The 11,332-nt window shown below is 41.4% G+C and overlaps 2 long non-coding RNA genes across 2 annotated transcripts; both read right to left on the bottom strand.

Annotated features, from left to right (window-relative positions):
• Positions 1 to 3,772: 3,772 nt before the first annotated feature.
• Positions 3,773 to 5,101, bottom strand: LOC139333889 (uncharacterized). The gene is made up of 3 exons (XR_011602353.1): positions 4,934 to 5,101; positions 4,703 to 4,831; positions 3,773 to 3,873 (listed from the first exon to the last, which is right to left on the bottom strand). It is a non-coding gene; the product is annotated as an uncharacterized lncRNA (long non-coding RNA).
• A 698-nt stretch (positions 5,102 to 5,799) lies between these two features.
• LOC139333888 (uncharacterized) lies at positions 5,800 to 8,781 on the bottom strand. Its single transcript, XR_011602352.1, has 3 exons — positions 8,531 to 8,781; positions 5,970 to 6,013; positions 5,800 to 5,853 (listed from the first exon to the last, which is right to left on the bottom strand). It is a non-coding gene; the product is annotated as an uncharacterized lncRNA (long non-coding RNA).
• Positions 8,782 to 11,332: the final 2,551 nt, after the last annotated feature.

Raw genomic sequence — 11,332 nt, 5'->3', positions numbered from 1 at the left:
CACTTAGGTAAAGGACTTGAGTAAATGTACTTAGTTACTTTCCACCAATGGCCACTGGATTCCTAACACACAATTTATTGATCCATCATCTGACCAGAATCACCATACAGGTTCCACTTCTACAAAACACGACAATAATCTTTTTCTTGAAAAATGCTATTTTCAGAATATCATCAGTGAACTTGGTGCTTCATTGTTTATATATATATATATATATAAAAGTTGCCGAATATAGCATGAGAAACATGAAAAATAGTAAAACAGAACACAAAATTACAGTTCATAGTATTCTTTGACAAGTACTCTTTCATCTTAACACATCAATAACAAAACGGTAAATATCCATTTTCAGTAGAAGCAAACAGTTACCACGACCGAAAAGTCTGAAGCTCAGAGACGTTTTCAAATGTGGTGGAATCGTTTTGAGCCTCAGCCCGAATCCGAGTATAACCGAGTAACTGCACGTTCAGAAATCCATTTTAAAAACAAATCCAAAAATACAGTGAAATCTGGCCTTTTTATAATGTATGTTGACACACATGTACAGGCCTCAGACGTGTTCAAAGGCTCCACCTCTTTCAAACATTATAACTTTGATACACACATGCATGTAAACATATACTTACACTTAAAGGGACTACAACTGGCGCTCACTTTACTGGATACTCCCTCTTGTGGTGTCACTGAGTAAGTACATGTTCAGAAATCCAGCTTTGAACCATTGCAAAATATATCTAAATATGGCCTTTTAATGATATATGTAAACATCCATCCATCCATTATCTATACCGCCTATCCCTTTCGGGGTTGCGGGGGGCTGGAGCCTATCCCAGCTACAATGGGCGAGAGGCGGGGTACACCCTGAACCGGTCGCCAGCCGATTGCAGGGCCACATGCAAAGACAGACAAACATTCACACTCACACTCACACCTACGGACAATTTAGAGTCATCAATTAACCTAATGAGCATGTTTTTGGTCTGTGGGAGGAAGCCGGAGTACCCGGAGAGAACCCACGCATGCACGGGAAGAACATGCAAACTTCACACAGAAAGGCCCCGCCTGACCCAGGGATCGAACCGGCAACCTTCTTGCTGTGAGGCACCCGCACTACCTGCTGCGCCACCGTGCAGCCTATATGTAAACATTAAGCATAAAAAAATCTCCCCTGAGAGACAAGTTAAAATGTCCCACATCCCTCATACCTAATGAGTTCTATTCAACTTATTACACACGCACGCACACACACACACACACACACACACACACACACACACACACACACACACACACACACACACACACACACACACACACACACACACACACACACACTTCAACATTTGAGACAGTGAATACTCCTTGTGGTGTAACTGTGTAACTACACTTTCAAAAATACATATTCAAACCACTGAAACACACCTTTCAATCTGGCCTTTTGCACAAAGAAATACATCAACTAACAATTACAACGTGTCAATGGTTACCACGCATGCGTCTGACACACACATGCAGGGATTAGACATGTCAAAATGTTCCACATCTTTCATAGATTAGAAGTTTTATCAGAGTGTTCAGCGGTCCCAGTGCATGTCCACTCACCTTGTGTTTCGACCGGAGATGGTTCTGCAGTGCAAAGCATTTGTGCTTCAAGATTTTTCAGGCAATTCACTTCTGCAGCTCATTGTTTACACGTCTAACTACAACACCGTTCACGACATTCTCAGCACCGAACAGCTGACAGACACAGTCAGGGTCTAGCTGGTGAAAAAACAGTCGAGCATTTAGCAGGTCGAGACCAAAAACAGAAATAAAAGACAATGGACTTTGAACATTACTAATTTGCACTTTGTACATTTTTGATTTCAGTTTCAGAGTCTGGCACTACGTTTACATGCAGTCGGGTTATGGTCAATATTCCGGTTTCTGAAACATTCGGAATAATGTGTTTACATGTGTGAGCAAACAGGGGTAATCAATTGGGATATCCCGATCAAAACAGCAACGCACGGACAACATGTCGATGCAGAACGTCATGACATAATGCGCGTCATTTCAGCTTCTTCTTCCTGTATCCAAAAACAACAACAGCAGCACGGCGGATAATGACCAGCCCGGGGCTGGCGCTGACCCACCACCAGTACTATGACACTATTGTCTCACTTTCTTCATTCATGGAAGGCGAGAACGTGAAGAAATAAAAAATGGAGCCGGAGCTGTGCCATCCATATCCATGCTACCTGCACTCAAAAGACCAAGATTCCTTGTGAATAGAACATGCGCAGAACACAAATTAATGTTCCGTTCGATGGGGATATTCTGATAGGCGTATACATGACCAAATAATCGGTTTAGAAAAGGAGTAACCCAGGGGTCATATTCGGGTTTTTAAAAATCGGAATATGAGCATATTCGGGTTTTTCAAAAGGGTTATTGGTGTTTACATGGCCGTGCGCAACCAGGTTATTGCTGATATTCTGGTTATGAAAGGGTTACTTGACTGCATGTAAACAGAGTCTGTTTGGTCCAAAAACTTTAGACATGGTCACAGTATTTATGAGTCCATCCTCTGGAGATCAGCAACAAGGCATTTCTCCTTCTCCTCCAGGATTTGGTAGAAGATGTCTTTGCCTGCATGTCCTGCAGCTCTCAGGGGACCATGACAGAGTTTCCTCATCTTCTCCTGAGTGGTCGGAGCAGCCCTGATTGTATCGTACTCTTCTTGTTGGATTACACCTTTTTTCATGAGATTATCCAGGATTGGCCCAATGTTGACCACTCTCGCGATCAATTGACACAGGTGTTTATCCACAAAGTGTTCCCCTGAGGGCGGTGCGGACGAAGAATAATTTGATTTAAGTTAACGTCTGGCATCAGTTTCTTTAAAAAGAACAAAAATACGTAATACCACAAACGCCTGCTGATCTTAAACACTCTGTCACTGTTAAATTCATTGGTTTGTTTTGGCTTTCCAAAGGCGAAATGTGAATTCAAACTCCTCCGAGAAACACAAACATTGTATTGATTAGAAATATCAAGAAGTGTATGACATCATTTTGTCACAGTCAGTTCATTAGTCTGTCAGTAAAAAAGGATCAAACATTTAATATTTTTATAATATTAATAATGTTTTTATTAACATGACTATTGCTGCTGTATAATAAATCCAGTGGTTTTGGCTCCTTTGATTTGCCTGTGTCTGTATTTTAAAGTCAAATGCTCAGCAGTGAAAACAGAATTCTTATACCAGGCGTCTACAGGCTACTTTGTGCTGGTTTCAGTGGACTTTAGGATGGAGTCATTGATCTGCAGTGATTTCTGCTTTCATTCATCCACTCAGCTATTATTTCCCAGTTTTTTTGTCATGTGCACATGCATGCTTTTAAAAAGCTGATTAGAACTCGAGGGAACGGACATGCATGGGGTTATATCTCACAAAAAGGCCAGCATGTGCATGTTTCCTGTTTGACGTGTACACAGAGAACGTTTCATACATTTGGCTCCAGGTGTTTTTCAAACTTGTGTTTGTAACTGAATGCAAAGTCAATGCTGCAGCTCTGAAATCTACAAGTGCAATTCTGATTTGAAATATCTTACCTTGAATGCGACCAGTGCTTTGGTATTCATCTGGAAAAAAAAGGCAGAGGTGAAGAAAATTTGGATCTGATGTACTGCCTTTATCCAACAATGGACAGCTGCTTGGCTAATGTTGTATATTTAACACATTTAAATCTGACCTTTTCTAATTTCGCTGGTCCATACTAGTTGTCGCTCATTTTTTTTTGTGAGGCTGAGAGTGAAGTTTCTGTCAGGATTTTCAATATACACTTCAAAGAAATTTGGGTCTCTGCATTCATATCTGAGCTTTAAGTACTGTGGAAAAAAAGGGAGAGTTGAAAATGGTGGCGGAGCGAGAACACTTCAGAGGCTTCAGAGAGTTCAGTAACTTAAAGGCCAAAGTGAAGGTGATGGCAGCAAGTCCAAAAAAACTGATTCCACAGACGGACCGGATTGAGGAGGCAGACAGATGCAGACTCCAGGATACAAGGTCACATGGAACAGTGGCTTCAAAGCAAAACATGAGCAAGAAAGCAGCACAGACAAACTGGCAACTGACTGGTAAAAGTATGCAGGGCTGATGAGTAAAGTGGGAACAGGTGAGAGTGGATGAGGAAGGTCAGGTGACGTGTGGATGGCTCGAGGCTGGCAGGTCAACAAACAGCTACACAGTCCTCATGACAAACACATCTGCTGTCCCGTGCAAAATGTTGGTACAATGTTCGGCTAAAATGCAAGGGCAAGGGTACTGCCTGATGTGCAGCCGCCACAAATTATTTGTCATTAAATTATCATTATATTCAAAGTTTTATCGATTCTTTAATGATGAATGGGTTAAAATGCACAGAACCATGGGTGTGAAGCAATCGTTAAAAACTGCTGTTTGTCTGAAGAGTGTCTTCATAAAAATTTTGAATCTCACTTTGTAAATTAAATCATGATAAGTAGAAATATTGAAAGTACTGAAACAGCCACTATTCACGATGACGATGTCAGTGTTCCAGTGTTTTTTGCAGTTCGACAACCTCCAACTCGTCAAGGTCACACACTCGCGGGAAAATGAAGCTACGTGTCAAATACAAGAAAACACTGCAGCTGTGAAACTGTCGTCACTCCACAGATTTAAAAGCTGTTCAAACCATACCTCAGGAGAAAGCTTTGCGCCATCCAAATCTGCTGTCAGGATGAAACGATCACCCATTTTCAGGGACTTTTCTGGGTGTGGCTTTAGGATCTCTTTGTATCCATAGGATGATTTCTTCTTGTCCATTGCCTGCAGAAGAAAGACAAAGTTACAGTAGCCGACATTGTCAATGTATTTGTGGTGCCACTATATATCACAACTGGTACTGTTGATATTACGATGTGCATTAACCTGTTCTAGAGCAGGATCACGTGGGATCAGATACACATGGAGTGTCAGAAATGCGGTGCCCGTCTTATATATTAACACCTTACAGCGCCACCTCACTGGAGCGCCAGATTTCATCAGGACCGCTCTTGGAGAAAAAACTGGTTCGGGTAACTTGACATGGGATGGTGTGACCTCCGACACTTTTTCCACAACATCTCCACAGTCATCTATGTGCAAGACTGCAAACCTGTTTGATATTTTAGGTATGTCATCTACACAAAACACAAACACACATAAAATTGGAGAGGAGAAAATGATTGCATCAGTTTTTTTACATGTCATCAGGAATTTTAAAAGTTTGGATATTCTTCATATATTCTTCATGTCCACTCACCTATGCAGATCCAGTGTGGCAGGTACACTTCATCTAACTTCCCAGCAACCGCTGTGATGTCAATAAGAGGACCTGCAGGCATGTATTTCATGTTTGCCATCCTCGCCATAGGTTCCTCCCATGAGCAAAACTGGTACTTAAAACTGACCTTTTCCTTACAGAACCAGCGCAGGCCAGAGACGCTGCATTCAAACCTTCCTGCTTCAGACTGAAGGCTAAGTCACAGAAAACAAGAGAGTTTGTGTAGATGCACAAAAATAATGTATTACGGTACAGTGGAAGACATGTAAATGTTGAGACTGCCCTCAGTTCATTTAGTGCAAAGCAGAGTCTCATTGTAACTGTTGCATTGCACTGATTTAATCAGCAAAGGCACAGAGGAAGATTTTAGTTTTCCTTCTGTCAGAAAATCCCAAGAAATAAAATCCCATAGTTCTGGTTTGCTGTGACAGTGTTCAGGATGTTATGTTTACCTGTACGTTGGACCCTCGTCTGCATCTGTCCTGTTCACTTCAGGTTCAAGTTTAGTCCAGTCACTGGGGTCCTGCTGCAGAGGACAATCATTTTTGTAAATATGTGGAAATGTGGCTTTTTGCAACATCAGACAAATGAATAAACAAAAGGATAAATAAACTGAGCCAATAAATGAATGTAATGGATTACCATCATGCTTCCACCACCCTCAAGCTCCAAGCTTCTTGAAGGCCCTTGTGAAGACACATAGGATTTTTTAATATTATGTTGATATATAAAATCATGTTCACTGTCCACATGTTCTGCTGGTAGAACATTATTTACGACATCGCTCAGCTCTAATATGAGAGCAATGTGTAACTGTAGGTAGTACTGTGTCAAAAAGTGCAGAGTAATGGATGCTGATGTCCTGCTATGTACAGTGTACTTACATGCACTGAAGTAACCAGAATACTCAGAGAAACCAGGTCATGCAGGTAACTAGACAACATGTTTACATGCACTGTAGTAATCTAGTTATTGTATTATTGCAGCAGCCTCACATCATGAAAGTGTCTGCATTGAGTGCAAATCTGGAGTAGAATTCCTTGTACATGCAAACGTACTTGGCCAATGAAGCCCACTTTGATGTCCTGTCTCATGTTGTCATGGTATTACGTCATGTTCCAAAAGCAAGTAAAATTGTCCCAGAACATTCAGTCTCTTACCTGCTGCCATTTCCTTGACATCTGCTCACCTGCTCTGCCAGTACTTTTCCACTCTCACTCCCCACGCCAGCCACACCCACCTGCCCACTCACCTGATCCTCACCTGACTCTCATTACAATCAGCCCAGTATTTAAGCTACTCTCACACACTCACTCTTTGCTCTTTGTTTGCCTGTGACTGTTTGGGGTTTGGTTCAACATTTCTGAGGCCTGTACCATAAAGCTTGATTAACCTAGCCGGGCTTCCTCTTACTTATAAGGCTTCACTTAACGAGACATCCGCCCTCCGAATTTTTGGTACCATAAAGCCGGCTATCAACTCACTAATTCAATTCAGGCTTGTCCAATCTAGATCTGTGCGCGCTCACATAAAAAGGGTGGAGTTTGCTGCATGCGACCAATCGCAAACATGGAAAAATCAGCCCGAGCCGCACATTTCACTACGGAGGAGCAAACAATAATAATTAATAAATACGAGGAATACAAATCAATAATCCAGGCAAAAAGCAACACAGTTGCAGCTGCCAAACGGCGCAAGGATTGCTGGCAAAAAATCGCCGACTGTGTCAATGCGTAAGTTAGTGCCATTATAATATTACTTCCCCACTATGACTGCACTTGTATATCTGACTACAGTAACATTTGTGTGTTCCATAAATGTATGTGTGTATGAAATTTTTCGTTATGGCATGTGATTGTAGCCTTATTATTTCAGATGCAACCCGAGTGGAGCAAAGTGAACATGGGAGCAAATCAAACATAAGTATAAAAATATACTTCAAAGTGGTCAGTACGCTTACTATATCTTATACATGTAGCATATGTATATGTAGGCCTACATGTTGGAGGCTATATACAATACAATATACAACGGCAAACATCCCAGGGCTTAGTCTACATTATGCAAATTACACATCAACCTTGCTTACCTGCGATGTCATAAAAGCCCTCTTTGATGCATTGCGTGGGCAGGTGGCCGGGAAACACCACGAATGCATCGACAAGCTCAGTCAGGGCCCCCGCGACTTTATGAATAGCTCTACATACTGTGTTTTTCCCAAGGTTATCGGCATCGCCAACAGAATACATAAAAGTACCTATGAATGAATCAATCAATCCATGATTTACTTAAACAAATAATTGATTAATGGCATTTTATCTGTGGCTTTCTTGTAACCCATCCAACGAGGGATTTAAAGACATCATAATAATTACAAACATCACTAAGAAATATATTACCTGTGGCAAAAAACCTCAGTGCAATGCACACTGTCTGCGGGACTGTCAGCGCGTGGTCGCGGTGCGTTACATTACTGATGTAAGGCTCCAGCAGCTGACAGATGTATTGTAACCCCTCTCCTGAAAACCTGTACCTTTCGTATAGTGATTGTTCAGACAATTCGAACGGATTACAGCGATCTCTAAATATTCTCTCGCGCCTGAGTGCTCTTCGCACAAGCTGTGCACCAAGATCCACCGGGGTCTCATAAAACGGACAGGCCATTTTCCAAGAGAACTGATTGGTCAGTAAGTGGGGCTTTTATACCTGCTGAGCTCTTATCCTGAACTTATCCTGCTCCGGAGCAGGTTAGGTGTTCAGCATAGGTTACCACGGCAACGTAGCCCGATAGAAAGTAAGCCACCTTTATGGTATCGAAAAGCCAGGGTTAAGCCTGAAGTTATCTCGCTAAGCCGTAATCCAGCTTTATGGTACAGGCCTCTGGAGACTTTGAACTTGTTGCTGCTCATCTGTTTCTGCCAAGTCTAAGATTGAAATTGGTACAAGCTAATCTGTTTTCGGGTTGCATTTGGGTCCTAAACCCCCATTACAGCAGACAGCAATACAGCTAAGTGAGGGGTTTTTGTTTTTGTACAGCTGATTTTGTATCGTTTTCCATCTTTCATTTTTTTTCTTTATTCTTGCTGTTGTAACAAGTGAATTTCCCTGGCCTGGGATCAGTTAAGTCTGAAAGAAAAATAATACAGACCACACTCTGCATGTATAACAATAGCTCTGCTTCTTGTTTTTCCCTCACAACTTACCTTTGGATCCTGAGCTGATGTCTGACAACCTCTGCTCAAGATCACTCCTGCTGATCACCTTCAGAACTTCCCTGGTCACCTCCACAGACTCTTTGCCATAGATCTCCACCATCACCTTCACTATTTCACCTCTGCTTGCCGTCTCCATTCGTTGTCTTGGGATTCTTGGGAGGCCTTCCTTCATTTTACTGTACTGCACAACATGCCTGAATCTCTCCAGCTCCCCAGGACTTAAATCTTTCAGAGTTTCCAAAATCTTCTGCTCAAGTGCTGTCATAGCTTCTCCCTGATGGATTCAAAGTCATCAGAGGACGTTTGTCACATGAAATGTTCATTTCTTTGCATCAGTTGAAGCATTCAGTCATCAAATCAAATCAAACTTTATTTATATAGCACTTTTCATACATAATAAAATGCAACACAAAGTGCTTCACAAGAGTTAAAAACAATATAAATCAAAATTGAACAACACTAAAAACCCACCCCTCCCACCCTCAACTAACACACACACACACACACACACACACACACACACACACACACACACACACACACACACACACACACACACACACACACACACACACACACACACACACACACACACACACACACACACACACACACACACACACACACTCTCTCACCACAGACAATAGCAGGGGTAACGAGACATGGCAGGGCACTAATGATTGAGGAGAATGCCACCTTTGGGGTCGTCCACACCGAGAGTCATCAGGGACTGTGAGCACAGGGGGCGCCCGCACCTGGGCCCACCTGACCCTGACAGACCGGCGGACCTCCACACCAAGGTAGGAGTATTAAGTATATTAAACACATTAGCCACAATCATACATTTAATGGAATCTGATTTTAAGATGAATCTCCTCCTCGCTTCTACAGGAAATGTGATATTTGGAGTTAAAAAACTTTTTCCACCTTTTTGCTGTCAAGATAAAAATGTTAAACCTGAAACATTACATGAAAACTGTGTTGTGTTAAGTGTATCTGGTGTTACTCACTTTATGGAGTACTTGAGACAGACGTTCCTCTGAGGAGAAAGAAAGCAGAGTTTAAGAAGATTCAAATGTTAAAATTGTGTAAAATAAATAATTTACAGTGCTGTCAAACTACAATCCCAATTCCAAAAAGGTGAGACGCTGTGTAAAACATGAATGATAATGAAATGCAATGATTTCCAAATCCTTTTCGACCAATCTCTAGTTGAATACAATGCAAAGACCGGATATTTAAAACTGACAAACTTTATTGTTTTTTGTTAACATACAATCATTCTGACTTTGGTGCCTGCAGTTGGGAGAGGGGTGTGTTTACCACTGTGTCACATCACCTTTTCACAATCAGGTGTGTGTTTTGCTCACTGTCAGCAAAACCAATGAGCTTGTGGTGACTACAGTGCTTCAAACATGGATTACAGTTACAATTTGTCATTTGGCAGAGGCCTTCATCCAAAGCGATGTATATATGAGATTTTCATACAACACAACACTCAAACCACACAACTTCAAATGTCTGCCTGACTGTCCACATGCATTTTGATGTATTAAGAAAAAACAGTAACTCTGTGCCATTCTTCAGAAGGCAATCTTCTATAGATCTATTTCGTATTGTTTTTCACCACTTTTATTCTACCTCTCCTTTTTTTATTCTTGCTGTTGTAACAAGTGAATTTCCCTGGCCTGGGATCAGTTAAGTCTGAAAGAAAAATAATACAGACCACACTCTGCATGTATTAGAATAGTTCTGCTTCTTGTTTTTCCCTCACAACTCACCTTTGGATCCTGAGCTGATGTCTGACAACCTCTGCTCAAGATCACTCCTGCTGATCACCTTCAGAACTTCCCTGGTCACCTCCACGGACTCTTCGCCATAGATCTCCACCATCACCTTCGCTATTTCACCTCTGCCTGCTGTCTCCATTCGTTGTCTTGGGATTCTTGGGAGGCCTTCCTTCATTTTACTGTCCTGCACAAGATGCCTGAATCTCTCCAGCTCCCCAGGACTTAAATCTTTCAGAGTTTCCAAAATCTTCTGCTCAGGTGCTGTCATAGTTTCTCTCTGATGGATTCAAAGTCATCAGAGGACGTTTATGTCACATGAAACGTTCATTTCTTTGCATCAGTGGAAACATTCAGTCATGAGAGTATTAACTAATATTAAACACATTAGTCACAATCACACACTTAATGGAATCTGATTTTAAGATGAATAAAAAAACAAAGTACCGCTAGTCGTGTTCATTTCTGCAGCATCATCACGACACGTTACACTTCATTTCATTTATGTCTATCAACTGGTCATTAGTAATTCTTCTATACTGACTTATGTTCTCATGGCTTCTACAGCAAATGTGATGTTTCTGGTTTAAAAACCTTCTCCGTCTGTCTACTGTAGAAGTTTAATGTAAAAGTCTAGATAAACATACGTCCCTGGTCATTAAGTTTCCCTGTTCTCATCTTCAGTAGTAGGGACAGCACTGATTTTATTATAAGGTTATAATAAGTAGGTTATAAGTTCAAGATCTCAGCTTCAGGGTGATGAGTCTCATCTGATGAAAGTTCTGCCATTATTTTGTATCATTGTTGATAGGAGACAAGACGAGGGTCATTTTCATGCTGTAACAATTAAATGAAAGCTGTGTTGTTTAAACTCACGCTCGCTCCCATGGACAGTGCACGTAGACGTTCAACCAGAGAGTGTTTGTCTGAGGAGAAAAGAAATAAGAATGGACTCAGAATCAAAGTCTAATTACACCTAGAGAGTCCAATCACCTTCAATAAA

This window comes from Chaetodon trifascialis, chromosome 7, assembly GCF_039877785.1.
Source record: "Chaetodon trifascialis isolate fChaTrf1 chromosome 7, fChaTrf1.hap1, whole genome shotgun sequence".
Classification (NCBI taxonomy): Eukaryota; Metazoa; Chordata; class Actinopteri; order Chaetodontiformes; family Chaetodontidae; genus Chaetodon; species Chaetodon trifascialis.
This window is presented reverse-complemented; position numbering and strand designations above follow the sequence as displayed.